General features: G+C 39.4%; 1 pseudogene; it reads left to right on the forward strand.

Annotated features, from left to right (window-relative positions):
- Positions 1-20,402, forward strand: part of LOC142164194 (uncharacterized) — a 76,779-nt pseudogene that overhangs the window by 13,408 nt on the left and 42,969 nt on the right.

The following is a 20,402-nucleotide window of genomic DNA, read 5'->3' on the forward strand; positions in this document are numbered from 1 at the left end:
GATCTTAGGTGACACTGAAGACAATGCCAACTTACCGTAAACATCGAAACTTATCTCCTACTCATCCGAGCTCATGACATCTTGTCAAAAAAATTTCCTTCACTCGTGCCATTCTCGACCCAATTTCCACAACCAGAACTGATTCATCTGCATACATCAATCAGAACTAACATAGTATATAACCGCACAATCTGCTAACCAATAGCAAGCTCCCCAACTTGGCTCAAAGCCATATATCACAACACACTATACTCATAACGTATATACTCCATTGCTATCATAATACCATAGTGAGATTAAACTCACTCCTTCATAAGCTTGTGGAAACACAATCCATCTGAAATTTTAACTCTTCCGCGTTTTCTTGCATTCACTCACATAATAGTTAAGCCTACTCTTTAGGCGACCAAATTTTTTTACTAAGTCCCAAATTTTTCAAAAATTTCGGCAGAGTCTCCTTTGTAATTGGGCCTATCCACCTGCCAGAGAATCACCAAAACCATCCTAACAACACATCCACAACTTAACAAAGCATCACAACATATATCAATTACATTAATATCAATATTACCTATATTATACTATCAAAATTGATACATGGACATGTGTTGCACCTATTTGAACCATAACACATAGAAAATACCTTTCAATCCTCCATTATTGGGCTATTCAACCGAGTAAGAACATATTCTTTCTTTAATATTTTGGACCTTCAAGGTGGTCTCCTTGACTTAAAGATTTCGTCATAATACATTTACAGAAGCGATCTCAGCTCCCAGACTTATCTAACTAGTATGACAAATAGCTTCCCCTCATAAGCCAATTACCCACTAGCTTTACCTTTAGTTAATATTTTTGTATACCTTCCACTGCCATACACATTACACCATCACTTAATCTTCTTGAGTCTAAACTCATACCGTAACATGAAATTTACTTCACTTCAAATAGGAGACATAAAAAGATCCTTCACGCACGCATTACTTGGGACTACAAATCCTATCACAATGGAAATCATACATTCAATAGTTCATCTATCATCCAGTAGATCTTCCTCGTCACTTCCAAGTCGTATAGATACATATCGTAGTACTATCATACTCCTCACATAGCTATCCAGCCATGATTCCCACTAATAGAGACAATACCGAACATATAAGTTCAAAATACTTGCTCACACAATAAGCACCTCGGTGCTAAAGCCATTGGCAAAGATCTGGCCTCAAGTCCTCCAAACTGGCCTAACATCAAACTCAAAACGACCACGTCTTGCCCTTCGATCGGGGAATTACAAGCCATCAAGGCACATCTAATACTGAGCATTCGTTCGCGCATACGAATACGTGGAAGGAATTGTAAAAGTTATTTTTTTCAAGCTGAATCAAGGACGCACGATAAGAATTAGAGAATATGAAGTTTTTCCTAAAGGTTCTACAGCCTCTCGAGGATAAATACAGACGTCTCCATACCGATCCGCGAGACTCTACTAAACCTGCTCATGACTCGTGAGACCTATGTAACCTAGGCTCTGATACCAACTTGTCACGACCCAAACCTCGCTCCGGTCGTGATGGCGCCTCTCATGAAGACAAGGCCAGCCAACCCTTTTAAACAGCCTTTTTCAACAATATATAAACATGAATTAAACAGTTTCAAGATAATTAGATAACGTGATTTCACGAAATATAACCCAATTCGACCCAAACTGGGGTGTCACAAGTCACGAGCATCTAAAGAGTTTAAATATGACTAAAAGACCAGCAATATACAGAATGGAATTTAGAATCAACGAAGAAATATGGTGCCGTGAACGCTGACGGTCACCTTGCTCAGCTACAATAGTATACCTTCAGTCCGCTAATAACCCGCTACCGGGTGAACAGTACCTGCAACTGCACGCGAGGTGCAGGGAGTAAAGTGAGTACTTCCAACTCAGTGGTAATAAGAGTAAATAATAACTGAGCGATAAGAAATCACGTAAGAACACTTCATCATGCTATCTAAGACGGTACAACCCTTTTTGAAAACAGTAATTCCATGAAAATCCTTTATAAAATATCTGACTCAGTTTCAAACCTCTGTTGAAAATAATCTTTTTAACAGTTGCAAAATAATTCCAGCCATCAGTGTCACTATGCACAGAAACCCGCCCCTCGGGCAATATCTTCTTTCCTGGTCAGCCACTCGGGCCCCAACACTCAAGGATCAGATAGCACCAGCAAAAGCAGATAAATATCTTCAGAAATATCACAACAACAAATAATGAACAAATGCATGAATGCAATGCAATGCATATGATGGTACATCCAGTACCCACTACGGTGTGCAACCCGAGCCATCCATATTTATTTATCGTCGACGGCACTCACTGGGGGTGTGTACAGACTCCGGAGGGGCTCCTACAGCCCAAGCACAATATCTTGGTCAGTCATTGTTACCTGACCGGTCAGCCATTGTTACCTGACCAATTTATATCACACAGTGCCATTGTTACCATTGTTTCAAGTCACATCATACAGTGTCATTGTTACCACTGTTTCAAATCACTGTTGCGGCGCGCAGCCCGATCCATGCTCAATCTAGAAATCTCATTGTTACCATTGTTCAAGTTACATCACACAGTGTCATTGTTATCACTGTTTCAAATTTCTGCTCTGTCCAGAAAAACAATATAAGCCCCTTGGGCATTTATAAAACAGTAGTCCTCAGCCCAAAACAACACTTAAAATATCTTTTGAGTTTTCAAAATTTAGAGATATGGCTGAGTTCGCAAAACAGTATTCAAAACCTTGGTCTGAGACCGTATGATATGCAAATTACGCTAAAACAGTAATATCAATCCCCGAAGGATTCTACAAGTCGGCACAAGGACCCAAACATGGCAATCAGCCCAAATTATGATGATAACAAGTAATTTCAGTTAAATACGCAGTAAAATCAACAACCGAGACGGACCAAGTCACAATCCCCAATGGTGATCTACCCAACGCTCATATCCAGCGTGCAAGTCACCTCAATACAGCACTATGATGTGCAAATCCGGGGTTTCAAACCCTCAGGATATCATTTACAAGTATTACTCACCTCTAGGGTAGGATTTACCTTTTGGAAGAAATCTTGTAAAACCCTTCTTTGAGTTCTTGAAGGAATTTCTTGAAAATCTAAGGATTTTCAAGATCAATCCATGTTAATACAAGTGTTTAGGAGTAGTAATCAAATCAAAGTACTCCAAAAATCTTACCTTGGATCATAGAAATGAAGAGTGGGACAAAATCCCCTTGAGAAAGCAAGCCATTGCTCCAAAAATGGCTTGGGAACTCTCTATTCCCGGTCTTGGGGTATTTAGGGGCCTGCTACTAGTGCGGACGTGCATCTGGGTGCGCTAGTTTGCCCAGTGTTCTGTCTTGGGCGCGCATATTTTAGCGCGGGCGCGCATCTAGGTGCGCTAGTGACACATGCCCAGTAAAATGGTCATAACTTTCTGTATACACCTCCAAATGACAAACGGTTTGTTGCGTTGGAAAGTAGACTCAAAGGTATTTAATTTGATAGGTTGTGGGTCATACAACTCCTTATATAACGGGAGATATGATCGTCCAAATTGAGGTCTTACGTGCACTCATTTACAACTTTCGTCTATTATGAAATTTTTCCAACTTCAAAAGTTTCCATTAGCCATCCGAAATCACTCCGAAGCCCTCGGGACCTCAATCAAACACGCCAACATATCCCATACATTATTCAAACTTGTTCCAATCAACAAAACACCTAAAACAACATCAAAACCATCAATTCACATCGAATTCAAGCCTAAGGTTTTTCCAAAAACTTTCGAAACACGCATTGGATCAAAAACTCAACCAAACCACCTCCGAATGAAATGAAATTTTGCACACACATTCCAAATCACATAACGAAGCTACAGCAACTCTCGGGATTCCATTCCGACTCCCGAATCAAAATGTCACCTATCAACCGGAAATCGCCAAAATACTAACTTTGTCAATTCAATCCTAATTCTACACCAGACCTCCAAAACCACTTCCAATCACGCTCCTAAGTCACAATTCATCTCCCGGAGCTAACGGAGCCATCAAAATTTACATCCGAACCCTCTAACTCATAAGTCAATGCCTGGTTGAGTTTTCCAACTTAAGTCTTCTTAAAAGAGACTAAATGTCTCATTTCTTATCAAAATTGCTCCAAATAAATTCTAATGCATCCAATACCAATAATGAAACATGAGGAAGCAGAAAATGGGAAGAACGGGGCAGTAACTCACGAGACGACGGGTCGGGTCATTATAGATCTCTTGGTATCCCGTGGATCTCTTGGTATCCTCAATATAAGTCAGGGATCTCTTGGTATCCCGAGGATCTCTTGGTATCCTCAATATGTACTAGGGATCTCTTGGTATCCTCAATATCAACCAGGGATCTCTTGGTATCCCTAGGATCTCTTGGTATCCTCAATATATGTGTCGGGGATCTCCCGGGACTCTAACCTGTAGTCCCAAAGTAAATGTGCATGGGGAATCTAACCCGTAGTCCCAACGTAAAACACAGAGCAACAACACAAGAATATTAAATTAAAAGCTAATTTCGTACCAAGTAAACATTTACTTCTAGCCTAACATGCTTCATGTAATGCAATTCAGGCAATTTAAGCAAATAGGCAATTAAGTCAACTAAACATGCCTTTCTAGACTAGCAACATGCTAAATTCACAAGTAGCATAAAACAAGGAAAGAACTCAATTGAAATACTTAAGGAAAAATCGGATTTTCAACAATTAGCTCAAGCACGCGCTCGTCACCTCACGTACAGGGCATTTCAATTATCAAATATAGCACATCCTAAGGGGAATGGTCCCCCACACAAAGTTAGACAAGCCACTTACCTCGAACCGGTACAAAAATCGCTAAGAAATAATGCCCTTGCCACGAGTATCCGACTCCGAGTGGCCCAAATCTATTCAAACCAATTACATATTGTAAATAACATCGCAAGTAACTAGTTCCACTGTTAAAATCAAAGCTAAGGCGCGAAAATAGGAAAAATGACCAAAATGGCCCTCAAGCCAACGTCTCGGAATCAAATAAAATTTACATTTCCAGAAACCTCGTACTCTCACGAGTCTAACCACACCAAATTTATCCAATTCAAACACCATTTGGTACTTCAAATCTTCATTTTATATTTTTTGAAAGATTCCACAATTTTCTTCTCAAATTCTATCTCAAATCACTAATTAAATGATGAATTCAATGGTATATTCATGTATTCTAACCAAATATGAGTTAGAATCACTTACCTCGATGAATTTCTTGAAAAACCTTCGAAAAATCGCCAAAATCTGAGCTCTATAGGTCAAAATATTAAATAAAAACCCAAAATATCATATTTATAGAGTACCCCTCGGATTCCGACAGTGTTGACCGCACAAAAATGACCGCGGTCCGCGCCCAGGGAGTGCTGACCGCACAAAAATGGTCGCGGCCGCGCATCAATTTGACTACAGTGACAGGCTTCACTATTTAGGCCATAACATTCTCTACAAATGTCCAAATGCCTATTAAAATATGTTTTTGAAAACTAGATTCAAAGCTCTACAACTTTCGTTTTTGAATCACCTCAATATTCCATGTTGATCAAAAGATATGAGCTTCCGAAGTAGAACCAGCAGCCTGCAGATCTTCCCGGGCGCGGCCGCGCGCCCAGCGCGAAAAGGAGCGCGGTCCGCGTCTCCACTGCTGCCACCTTCATTTTTCTAAGTTCCGGGGTGTCCGTACTTGCTCAAAACTCACCCGAAACACACTGAGGCCCCCCGGACCTCAACCAAAAGCACCAACGCCTTCTAAAACATTATGCAAACTTGTTCCAATCATCAAAACACCTCGACTAACACTAAAATCATCGAATTACATCAACTTCAAGCCTAAGTTCTTTTAGAAACTTCAAAACACACATTCGATCAAAAACCCGACCAAAACATGTCCGAGTGACTTGAAATTTTGCACTCATATCCTAAATCATCTAACGAAACTACAGCAACTTCCGAAATTCCGTTCCGACCCTTGGATCAAAATTTAACCTATAAACCGGAATTTGTCAAAATACTAACTTTCGGCATTTCTAGCCTAAATGAGCTACGGACTTCCAAAATATATTTCGAACATGCTCCCAAACCCGAAATCACCTAACAGAGCTAACGGAACCATCGGATTTCCATTCCGAGGCCATCTTCACACTGTTCCGATTACGGACCATTTTTTCAACACTTAAGCTCTTATTTAGGGACTAAGTGTCCTAAAACACTCCGAATCCCAACACCGAATGTCCCGGCAAAACAGAATAGCAGAAATGAACTTAGGGGAAGCAGTTAATGGGGAGATGGGGCATAAATTCCAATGACGACCGGCTGGGTCGTCACACAGCTGCAAGTACGAGTAAACAAGTTAATAAGAAACCATATACCAATGCCAATTTGAATAACATATTTGATAAACCAATTACTCCAAAAATACCAAAAGAAACAAAGACTACAACACCACAAACCTCAACCTATGCAAACAGTCTACACCAAAATAAGAAAATATACAACCATATTACCCAGACCTATATTGAAAACATATACAAAATCCAAACATTTCTAAACCTTAACCCCAGAGCAACTACTACAACAAATCCAACACAAAACTATATAACCCAAAAACTCCAAGGATATAATAGACTTATTGCCCAACCAAAGACCAGATCCAATTTAGTAAAAACATGTTACAATTACGGATTACTTAGCACAGTATATACCTATGATGGAGAAGAGATAAGTGGAATACCAGAGATATATAAAGCATTCATTACATATAAAAGAATTACAAAAGGAAACCTATTTTTTATAAAATTCTATACAGCACCAGTTGAGATACTATACGATGAAATAAAACCTCTTATACAAGTTGTAAAAATATGATTGACACGAGATATGATAATACCAGAAGAGATAGAACAACAACCAGAGATACCAAAAATCGAGATACCGAGTTTTTACGCCAACAAAAGAATAATTGGAATAGCAACTATTAACCAAGAATTAGCCAACAATTATCTACAGGAAAATGCCATTTGGAGCTACTACTCAAGAGATCAACTAATGATATATGCAAATTCAAGGGAACTACGACAAGGAGATATGGATGAAGTCCAAAAATGGATTTTATCATTATTAAAACCAGAGATGCAACCAATTACAAGAGCACTAAAGAAAGGATTTATTTCCAACGAATTACTAACAAGATACTGCAAATTAGTAGGCCACAAGTACCAGTATAAATACAAATACATGAATGCAATGCAATGCATATGATGGTACATTCCAGTACCCACTGCGGCGTGCAGCCCGAGACATCCATATTTATTTATCGTCGACGGCGCTCACTGGGGGTGTGTACAGACTCCGGAGGGGCTCCTACAGCCCAAGCGCAATATCTTGGTTAGTCACTGTTACCTGACCGGTCAGCAATTGTTACCTGACCAATTTATATCATACAGTGCTATTGTTACCACTGTTCAAGTATATCATCCAGTGTCATTGTTACCACTATTTCAAGTATATCACACAGTATCATTGTTACCACTGTTTCAAGTATATCACACAGTGTCATTGTTACCACTGTTTCAAGTATATCACACAGTGTCATTGTTACCACTGTTTCAAGTATATCACACAGTGTCATTGTTACCACTGTTTCAAGTCACTTTATAATCAGTCCAGAAAATAATATAATAAGCCCTTTGGGCATTTATAAAACAGAAGTTCCCAGTCCGGAATACATTTAAAAATATCATTTAAGTTTTCAACACTTAGAATTATGGCTGAGTTTGCAAAACAACATTTAAAACCTTGGACTAAAATTAAATGATATGCAAATCATGCTAAGCAGTAATATCAATCCTCGAAGGATTTTAAAAATTGGCACAAGGCCCCAAACATGGCATCAAGCCCAGTAATATCAATGAAGTATGTGTATCAATCACCAGTATAGTATAAACATCACACGGGATGGACCAAGTCACAATCCCCAATAGTATCCCACCCCGCACTCGCCATGGAGTGCGTGTCACGCCTCAATATAGCGTTACGATGTGAAAGTCCGGGGTTTCAAACCCTCAGAACAACATTTACATCTGTTACTCACCTCAAGATTGCCAAAAGTCTACTCCGCGATGCCCTTTCCTTTCGAATCGACCTCCTCGCGCGTCGAATCTTGCCAAAACCACAAGGAATATATTACAATAGGCTAAGGGAATATAACCCAATCGAAAAGACTCGAAAAATATCGAAAATCACGAAATTTGCAAAACCCGAGCCCCAGGCCCGCTTCTCGAAAAATTACGAAAGTCTCATCACCGGATTCCTCGTCTCGCCACGAGTCCGTACATATAAAATTTACCAAAATCGGAGTTCATTTGATCCCTCAAATCACCAAATCTTATTTTCAAATCCCTAGGCCTAAATCCTCATTTTTTCTACAATTTTCATGCTCAAATCAGTACATAATTGATGTACTTAACTTAAAATAGGTGGGGATAACTTACCTTCACATTGATGATGAAAATCCCCTCTTGAAGCTCCCCAAAAATCGTCCATACTTTGAAGAAATGAAGAAAAGTGAGCTAAATCCGTGTATAAAAGAATCTGCCTGTGCTTCGCCGAGTTGTACCTTGCACTTGTGCTATACAAGTTGTACATCCTATTAAAATTGTTCCTTGTCGGATACCTTTTGTTTAAACACCCATAACGTCTTGTATAAATATCCAAATGACAAACGGTTTGAAGATTTAGAAACTACACTCAAAGATCTTTAATTTAATAGGCTGTACACCATATAACTCTTTATATATCCCGAGATATGAGCTTCTAAAGTGCATCGTAAATTCTGCCGAAATTGCTCCAGCAGCCCTTTTCGATCCATAGTAACTTTTTGAAATGATATCCAAATCGCAAATGGTTTAACTTTACATAAACTAGAATGTATGGGCTACAACTTTTGTGTTTTGTACTTTTTCTGATTTCTTATAGATTACAAGATATGAGCTTCCAAACTGGACTACTCGCACCTAAAATTTTCTGGGCACAGCAGAATTTTCTGCAATTTTCTGCAATTTTTTCTAAGTCCGAAATCACTCTGAGACACCTCCGAAACACTCTTGAACCCTCGGGTCTCCAAACTAAATATGAACACTGACTCTAAAACATCACACGAACTTGCTCGAGCGATCAAATCGCCAAAATAACATCAAAATCAATGATTTGAGCCTTAAATCCAAGAATTCTGTCAAATTTCATAAACTTTCAAATTTTCCAATTTAAGGCCGAAACCCGTCAAACAACGTCCGTTTGTAACCAAACTTTACAGGAAGCGCTTAACCAGCATATATGACCTGTACCGGGCGTCGGAACCAAAATACGAGCCCGATACCATTACTTTCTGATCAAATTTCATTTTCATTTTCATTTTCCTTAAACATTTTCAGAAAACAATTTCACGAAAAAATTCATTTCTCGGGCCTGGGACCTCGAAATTCGATTCCGGACACACGTTCAACTTCCATATTTTTCTATGGACCTTTCGAGACCAAAAAATACGGGTCCGGATCCATTTACCAAAAATGTTGACCAAAGTCAACTTTAACAATATTAAATATCAAAATTTTTCAAATTTTTCCCATAATTCATATATTTCAACAAAAAGATATTCCGGACACACTCCTAAGTCCCAAATAACCTAACGAAGCTATCCAAACCATAAAATTCGCATTTCGAATCCGATATCAAAATTTCCACTTCCGGCCAAATTTTCTCAAAAACCTTCAATTTTCCATCTTTAGTCGAACGACTCCAAAATGACCTACGGACCTCCGAATTCACTTCCGATCGCGCTCCCAAATCCAGAATCACCATACGGAGCTACTGCCAGTCTCGGAATCCCAAACGGACATCAATAACACCGAAATGCATTTTAAACCAAACTGATGCAATTTCTTCTAAAATGCTATCTTCCACAATAGGCGCCAAAACGCTCCCGGGTTATCCAAAACCCGATCCGGGCATACGCCCAAGTCCGAAATCATCATACGAACTTGATGGAACCTTTGGATCCCAATTCCGAGGTCGTTTACTCAAAATTCCAATCCTAGTTCATTTCTTCAATTTTAAGCTTTCAAAATGAGAATTTCCATTTAGATTTGACTCCAAACTTCCCGAATTTTAATTTTGACCATACACACAAGTCAATATACCTGAGATGAAGCCGCTCATGGCCTCAAACTACTGAATGATGCGCCGGAGCTCAAAACGACCGGTCGGGTCGTTACAATCTCCCTCACTTAAACATACGTTCGTCCTCGAACGTGCTGAGAACTACACTGAAGTAGTCTGAAATCACTTGTTTAACACATCATGCACCTTCCCATGCTACCACTACTCCGTTGAGCACATTAGCTCGATAATTCTGTAGATATACTTATTTATTCAAGCAAATAAGTCATTAGGCCCAATTCCAACATCCTGAATTTCCCTGCCAAGCCTGTTTCCATCATACGACCACCATATCAATCTCCACATGTTGTACCCAAACATGACTGCATAACTTTGCTGAATTCACACTTTGCATCACTTTACTCATAGAACCACAATAACATTCTTTAAACATAATAGTCGAAATTCCACGAATCTGATGCTCCCATTGCATCTCATGATCTACACAGGTCTTGCTCTAGTTTTTTTTTTCAACACCGATACGACTGAAGAGATGTGCCGAAATTTACAACCAACTGCTAAATCAACAATTCATTGGATCTAAACTCCTGACAAGTTCCATTACCTTGTCCCAAACCAAAGAATGATCTTTGCTCTATAATATACTTCATATAATCAGTTTGCACTGACCCCAAATCTAGTAACCTCGTCTCACCCAGTACGAACTGCTCAGGCAATAAGCCACCTCAGACATAATCAAAAATCCCACAAGACGCCACAATGTGCCAGTATGTTATCAATTCGAACGCGATACAAAAGGAAGGCGAACTCTAGAAGGAACTACTCAACTCGCACACTAACATAGACTTCCTCAGAAAACAGGGAAACAGAACACACAAAAGCAAATATGGGCACTGAACTGAGCATCACACTGTTGCGGCGTGCAACCCGATCCAAACAACATACCCATGGCGGTGTGCCACCCGATCCACATATAGAACTCACATAAGGAGATATACGTCGAGCTGAATAGCTCATCACATCAAAATACCGAATATCGGTCATAAACACACTAAGGTGCATAATATCATTCACAAGGAAACATATAGCGCTATAGGCTACAAACTCAAGCACAACTGAGGTGCGATACATGATCTAAGTCTCATCCTGCTCATATAACATCACCGCTGAGCGGAACCTCAACACATAAGGAATTTACCAAGCCGTCTCACAACTCATACATTGCAATATATCTTTACATGAATTAACTGACCACGAAATAAGACTGCGATTATCCTTCCATAAAGAGCGCATTGCTGAAATAAACACAACTGGCCTTACGTAAGGCTCACTTCCACATTTAAATCTATCCACCGACCTCAAGTCGATCTTGATCGTGCCAAGCTAGGCCAATAATCTTTCACAAGTCCATAACCCAATAAACAGAGTGCCCTCCAGGCATAAATTCTCAAATGGATGATATTACCAAAATCCTCATACTTGGTTTAAATTTCTAATTAATCAAGTGACTACATGTCACACTTATACAATATTCCTGTGGGACAAGCTCCCACCATCTTCCGAAATAATTAACGGGTCTGCACATCCAAACCACCGGTTGCACTAACGCTGAAAAGCGATCAAGAATCCCTAACCAGGATGCAAAGCCTTTCTCACAGAACAACGACCTCAGGTGATACTAATGTCAATACCCATCTTACTCAAAACACTGAAACTCATATACTGCTTATCCGAGATCGTGACATCACAGTCATTGACCAAACTGCAACCTTGGTCCTTACTTCAAATTCCATACCACTCACTGCACCTCACGTGCTAATATACGATAGACGCGATTTCCATCACAACTCTGGAATCGTCGATAGGCTAATACTTCATCACATAAGACTTTCCATTTAACTCACTTCAGGAGAACTATAGCAGCTTACAGGCGAATCCTCATAATCGTCGAATATGCCAATCTCTAAGTAGTTGTCCAAGCCACCATAACACTTTCTGGGATCCGCCTACTCATAATAGGCCCTAACAAAAGAATGCTTCAGAATAACATCAATCACTGCGGCCGACAAGCCTCACATGCATAACTCGATCACGCTGAACGAACCGATCACTGACACCAGTATACCAACTCAACTATGGCTAATCAATCTACTTCCTTCCAATTTATCCTTGATTGCCTTAGAAATAATAATATCTCCCTTTAACACCTAACTTATTTCAACCAAACTCACCCTGAGTGACCTTAAATCACGAGACCATGCTGTCTCAAATACCATGACCATTTCATGTCTCTCAAATGCTACACCGCAAATCAAAACATCATAGAACATTCTGTGTCTTTCTTCATAAGCTGCTTCAAAAGCTTGACTCTTAACCGTACTTATAGACTCAAAATCATTAGGCACCACACTTTACCTCTTGGATTAACTAGGACCGCTATTGAGAGCCACCCAGCTCTGACTTGGCCCCGAATGCAACCAACTCTACTGAATTTTATAACATATGAATACCCTCTCGATAAAGCACCTAGAGGGATCACTTCCCTCGAAGCCTGCACCTATACGAGGCATAAATCATGAATCTTCCCTCAAGTCTGAACATGAGCCAATAAGGCTAACCATAGCATGCATCCAACAATTCATTTACTCAAATTACCACTCATGGTCCTTTTCCGTAGCTGCAATAACCCACTAATACGCCAATAACCAGAATTCACGCAGGTAATAAACCGTGCAATCAGCTAATCAACAGCAAGCTCCCCAACTTGGCTCGAAGCCATAGATCACAACACATATACTCTATTGTTGTCATAATATCATGGTGAGATTAAACTCACTCCATCATAAGCTCGTGGAAACACGAATCATCTGGAATTTTAACTCTTCTACAATTCTTGCATTTACTCACACAACAGTTAAGCCCACTCTCTAGGCGACCAATGTTTTTTTTTAAGTCCTAAATTTTTCAAAAATTTTGGCAGATCCTCCTTTGTAATTGGTCTTATCCACCTGCCAGAGAATCACCAAAACCATCCTAACAACTCATCCACAACTTGACAAAGCATCACAATGCATATCAATTACATAAATCTAAATTGATACATGGACATGCGTTGCACCTATTTGAATCATAACACATAGAAAATACCCTTCAACCCTCCATTATTGGGCTATTCAACCAAGTAGGAACATATTCTTCCTTTAATATTTTCGACCTTCAAGGTGGTCTCCTTGACTCAACGATTTTGTCATAATACATTTACGAAAGCGATATCAGCTCCCAGACTTATCTAACTAGGAGACACAAAAATTATTCTTCACGCGCCCATAACTCGGGCTACTCAACAAATCACAATAAGAAACGAATCACTTAACAGTTCATCTACTATCCAGTACGCTTCTTCGCCACTACCAAGTCGTACAAATACACCTCGCAACACTAATATACTCATCACGTGGATATCCAACCGCCATTCCGGCTAACAAGGACAATAATGAACATATGAGTTCAAAACACTTGCTCACAAAATCAGCACCTCGGTGCTCAAGCCATTGGCAAATATTTGGCCTCAAGTCCTCCAGACTAGCATGGTAGCTGCTATTATTGCAAATTTGATGAGTGGTAGATGTCCCTCCCAATTTCCTTTGATGTCCAAAACACAAGCTCGTAACATTTCCTCGAGTGTCTGAATAGTGAATTTGGCTTGGCCGTCTGTTTGCGGATTGAAAGTTGTGCTGGAATTTATTCTTGTACCCAATCCTTTTTGGAATGATCTCCAGAAGTGAGCTGTAAACTATGTACCCCTGTCTAATATAATAGAAATCAGAACACCATGGAGTCAAACTATTTCCTTGATGTATAGCTTAGCATAATCTTTACCTGAGAATGTTTCCTTAACTAGCAGAAATGAGCTAATTTAGTGAGTCTATTCGCGATAACCCATAGGGAATCAAATCTTTGGCATGATCACGGTAATTTGGTAACAAAATTTTTGTTGATCATCTCCCATTTCCAGGTTGGAATTTCCATATTCTTAAGCAATCTTCCTTATTTCTGGTGTTCAACCTTAACTTGTTGGCAATTTGGACACTAAGTGGTGTATTCAGCAATGTCCCTCTTTATGCCATTCCACCAGCATAGCTGTCGAAGATCGTGATATATCTTGGTTTACCCTGGATGAGCAGAATATCGAGATTGGTGAATCTCTCCCAAGATTTGCCTTTGAGTCACCCTATATCGGGAACACACAACCGGTCCTGGTATCTAAGGACTTTGTCCTCGGATAGCTCAAACTTTTACTCCTTTTGAAAGGGAATGTTTTCTCTTATCTTTACCTAGTTTGGATCATCAAATTATTGTGTTTTTACCTCAGCTACTATCAAGGATCTGGTAGCAATTAGAACTATGGCTCCTACGCTACCAGTGTATAGCAATCGTATACATAAATTAGCCAACTGGTGCAAGTATTTAGTCATTTCCTACTTATAATCTTTCGCATGTCGTACGGTGTCTATGGATTTTTGACTTAGCATGTCACCCACAATGTTTGCCTTCATAGGTGGTACAAAATATCAATATCGTAATCCTTTAACAATTGAATCCACCACTATTGTCTCAGATTTAATTATGTTTGCTTGAATATGTAATGCAAGATCTTGTGATCGGTGAATATGTTGACATGAACTCCATACAGATGGTGATGCCATATTTCAAGGAAAAATAATAGCTACTAGCTCGAAGTCATGAGTTGGGTAATTTTTCTCTTGTTTCCTTAGTTTTCTTGAATCATAAGCAACAACTTTCCTATGTTGCATTAGCACACTACCCAAACCCACTCTAGAGGAATCACAATAGTAACGTACCCCTCGAGTCCTTCAAGAAGAGTTAGAACTGGCGCCAAGGTTAACTTGTGCTTTAACACTTGGAAGCTTCTATCACAAATAGCGGTCCATCGGAATTTCGCTGCCTTATGCATCAACTTTGTTAATGGAGCAGCTATAGAGGAGAAATTTTCCACAAACCTTTGGTAGTAACTAGCCAAGCCCAACAAGTTGCGTACCTCGGTAGGTGTTGTGGGCCTTGGCCAATCCTTAACTTCTTCTACCTTTTGACCATCAAAATTAATTCCTTCACTTGTCACTATATGCCCAAGAAAAACTAATGTGTTCATCCAGAACTCGCACTTGGAAAACTTGGCGTAGAACTTGTGATCTAAAAGCCTGTAGGACTTTTTGCAAATGCTCTACATGCTCTACATCTGATTGGGAATACACTAAAATATTCTCTGTGAACACGATCACAAATATATCCAAAAATGGCCTGAATACTTGATTCATCATATCCATAAAAGTCGCCTGTGTATTGGATAGGCTAAAGGACATAATGAGAAATTCATAGTGGCTATATTTAGTCTGAAAGGCTGTCCTCAGAATATCTTCTTCCTTGTTTCTTAGCTAATTATACCCAGATCTAAGTTTAATCTTCTTAAAATACTTAGCTCCTAGCAATTGATCGAATAAATCGTCGATCCTTGGAAGCGCATACTTGTTCTTAATGGTGACCTTATTCAGTTGTTGATGATCATTACGAATCCTCAAAGACTCATCTTTCTCTGGAACAAATATCACGGGAGCTCCTCATAGGGAAGTACTGGGTCGAACAAAGCCCTTGTCTAAAAGATCTTTCAATTAAGTATTCAACTCCCTCAATTTAGTAGGAGTCACCCTATACATAGGGATAGATAACTGTAAGGCCACATAAAATTCTTCTTAAAACCAGGAATTTCGTGGTGCCAAGTTAGGATTATGTGTTAGAGCTTGCTCGCTGCGGTTCAGACTTTTTGGATTGAGCAGTATGACATAAAGTTAAAGGAAAATGTTTTGCAGAAGTGTGTGTTTTTGCGGCCCATTATACGACCGCTTAATCACTTTGCGGGTAGCAGAATGGCCGCAAAGTGAGGCAATCTTTCTGGCCAATTTTGAGGTCAGTTTTGCGGCCAATCATGCGACCACATATCTATTTCGCGGACCACACTTTGGTCGCATAATCATCCTTGGACTTTTGTGATGGGAGGTTGTACGGCACATTATGCGACCGTAGAATAGGTTTGCGGATCGCATATTGGCCGCAAACCAAGGCAGAAAATTCAGGTCCTTGAGGGCCACATTTTGCTGTCATTTCACTGGCCGCATAGCCATTATGTGTTCGCATATCATATATGACCGCAGATCTGTGTTGGGACTCCAAATTTCTAATTTTTAAATATGTCGATATATCATATGCTATAGCTCATTTTAAACCTATTTCTGATAAATTTAGAGTGATAAAGAGGGTCCGAGAGGGTGAAAGGGTTCTTCATAAAAAATTACTTGATCTTTGCTAGAAACATTGAAGATTTGTCAAGTGAAGTTCACTAGGTCTTCACCATAAAGGTAAGAATCGGTTCCCCACCTCTCAATTTTGAAATTTGTACTAATAATGGGTAATTAGTAAAATGGCTCATGGGTATGAGGGTTATTTATTTTGCATGCATGTGTGGTGAAAGTGTGTAGGAAGATTATGGGCTAAAATGATAAAAGATGGGTTGTGGAACGATGGAACCTTACTCAAAAAGTGTTTTAAGACATAATGCACACAAAGTGTTTGATAGGATGCTCCAGTGAGCAAGAATTATACACCATTCTCCTAATTTTGTGTTCAATTATCTTATATTGCAAAAATAGATTGAAGTTGCTAAATTCCTGATCATCTTAATGTTTAGGGGAGCTCAATTGAGGTATGTATGGATAAACCTCCTTCTTCTTAGGAATGAACCCCTGGTGTTCGTGTAATTGGTGCAAGTCCCTAAATTGATCACACAAGAGTTGACTGCCCTAATGTGTTGTGTTGAAAGATTCGTGTTCAATATTTGCTCTAAATGTTCATCATGTTATCATGACATTTGAGGATGTGTTAAAATGTGGATTATATGTTGAGAAAGGTTAAGAATTCATGTCAAGAATCGAATAAAGATTGTTATGCTAATTTGTATGAAGGGCCTCTATGTACTTATGATCTTCCAAGTCTTACCCTTATGTGTACAAATGCCTTACATGATATGCCTTATTGTTGCTTGTGATCGTGTTATTGAATGTGTAAAAGAGAAACTTTAATTGTAAAATACGGCCAAGGGCCAAGAAAGACTTAATAAATGAGGCCACTCGTACCAATGTGCTGAAAGATGGGAATGAAATATGAAGTGAGATGATTTATTTAAAGGATGATATCTCAAGTGAGATGGCCTAGCTGATCGGGCCATGATCGTATGTCATGCCGCAAATATGGTGGTAATTGTGCTGGAAATGATGGTTGAAATTGTGGATATGGCTGATGTCTCAAATGAGATGAACTAGCTGATCGAATCGAGATCAGATTCTGTATAAGAATACGGTGGTATTATGGATTATGGCACATGGCACTAAAGATTATCAATTTAATAAAATGGAAATTGACTTGAGAACTAATATATCCTTACTTGATGTTTTAGTATTGTTTGATGCCATTATTGTACATCGTGATTGTTCCCCTTTGTTTCATTATTCACTCTATTAAGATTGGTATTTAGCTTTACATACTAGTAATATTTGTTAGTACTAACTTCCTTTTTACCGGGGGCACTACATCTTTAAATGGATGTAGGTGGTCCCATAGCAGACAATGTTGATCGTAGCTAGTGGTGTATAATCATCACCCTCTCAGCAGACTCGGTGAGCCCCATTTCTTCCCGGGGTCATGTAGCACATCTTCTGTTTATATGTTTACCACATTTTGAGGTATGGCCGGAGCCTTGTTGCCGGCATTATCATAACTGTCATTTGTATCTTTAAAGACTCCGTAGACATTTATGTGGGTCGTATATGGGTATTGGAAGGGTTAGTAAATTACGTTGTGTTTTGAACCCTTGTTCCTTCAAATTGTAAAGTGTATGAAATTTTGAAAACATACCAATGATGTAGCAAATGAATCGATTTAGAAATGCTACAAAAATCTTCCTACTGTATAATGAATAATAACCTATTTTCTTGATCATAATGAGTTGGGTAGAAAATTTTTAATAGGCTTGCTCAGTCGGGTTCACTTGGTTGAGTGCCGGTCGCGCCTCCCCAGGTTGGGGCATGACAATATCAGTTTTCTATCGGGTGGCACATCGATGGAAAACTCGATCTCTCTATTGGGAGGGATACCCAGGAGCTCATCATGGAATACATAGGAAACTTCACTAATAATCAGAATCGATCGTAGGGTTGGAGGCTTCGCCTCAACATCCTACACCCGCACCAAATGATAGAAACATCTTTTCAAAATCATTTTCTGGAACTTAAGGTAAGAAATGAAGCTCCCTATTAGTGCTGCAACATCACCCTTCCATTCAATGACGGGTTCTCCAAGAAAATTAAAGCGAACGACTTTCAACCAACAATCCACTTTGGCATAGCACGAAGCTAACCAGTCCATCCCTATAATGACATCAAATTCCATCTTCTCTAATTCATTAAAACTATCCAAGGTGTGTCAGTCATGAATCATCACATCAAAACCTCGATATACCCGTGTAACTATCACAGACTCACCTACAGGCGTGGATACTTCAAATGGCTGATGTAACAATTCACACTCTTTACCATATTTACTAGCAACAAGTGGAGAGAGATACAACAAGGTTGAAATAGTTCTATCAGAGCATAAATATTGATTGAGAATACAAATAGTATATATGTAACCACATTCGGCGATGACTCTAGGTTCTGCCATCCCGACAATGAATATATGTGGTTATGTTTACCACCCGAGTTAGATGATCCACCTCTACCTCCACTTCTTCCTACCAATGGTTGCATGTGGCTCATGATGGTGTGTTAATGATGACAAAGTTGATGTGGATCCCGTTGGAGGTATCATGTTATCCACATTCCTCACCGTGCAAAAACGCATAATATGACAAGGATGACCTCAAGAATAAGATATGTCTGAACTTTGCGACAAGTACCAAAATGACTGGTACCACATCGACCGCAATACGACATCAGGGGCCTCATCCTATTGGGGTCTCCACTATATTGCGAGTTTTGCCTTCAGGAATTTTGACCCTGAAGGGAAAAAGTGGCCCGATCATGACACTGACCTTGGGACTGTGTTGTAGCATTAGCCACTAGATAGGATGGGTGCCAGGGAAATAAGGTCTGAACTCACCTCGAGACTCACTCATGTCACATATAGACTAGGCTCTTTTGCGTTGGCCCCAATCATGCTCTCAAGCAACTCGTTGTTGCCTTTTTTTTATCCTCTAAGCTCTGCGTATAGTCTTCAATACGACCAATATCAATTTTCAGACTTATAGAATTAGTGGTGCATTCATTAATAAAATGTGTTCCCATACCACCCACAAAACAATGTACTCTATCATTCATCTCTGCTACAACCAAAGGAGCATACTTGGCAAAGGAGTTAAATTGCATATTGTACTCCCAAACATTCATTTTACACTACTCCAAATGTAAGAATTTTTCTTGTTTAGCTCGGCGGAGCTCAATAGGCAAATAATACTTCACTCCATCCATCCTTCTAGTGGAGCAAGAGGTCCCTTAAATTTTTCCCAAGTTTCATACCAAATCACAACAATATCCCGCTCTTTGTATGAGGCAATCTCCACAGACTCTGTACCAATAGCATGCATAACTCGTAAGGTCTGCTGCATCTAAGCAAGAAAATTTTGAGGATCTTTATTTTGATTTGTGCCAATTGTCACACCTCCTTTTTCCTACCCCCGGAAGAGTATAAGGGAGTTTTTTCTAATTTAAGTGACATTATTCTAAATGAGATTGTTTTAATTAATCAGAGTCGCCACTTGGGATAATTTATTTGGTATCTCACGTCACCAGTTTATTTTTAATCCCAAATCGAGGGAATTTCGACTTTCCTTTTGAAGTTTGCAAACCAGAAATTCTAAGAATGGAATTCTGTTAACCAGGGAGAAGGTATTAGGCATTCCCGAGTTCCGTGGTTCTAGCACAGTCACTTAGCAATTTATACTTGGCTTAAATTGTTTAACTATTCATTTTTAGGACCTATATGCATTTATCTAT

This window comes from Nicotiana tabacum, chromosome 1, assembly GCF_000715075.1.
Source record: "Nicotiana tabacum cultivar K326 chromosome 1, ASM71507v2, whole genome shotgun sequence".
NCBI lineage: Eukaryota > Viridiplantae > Streptophyta > Magnoliopsida > Solanales > Solanaceae > Nicotiana > Nicotiana tabacum.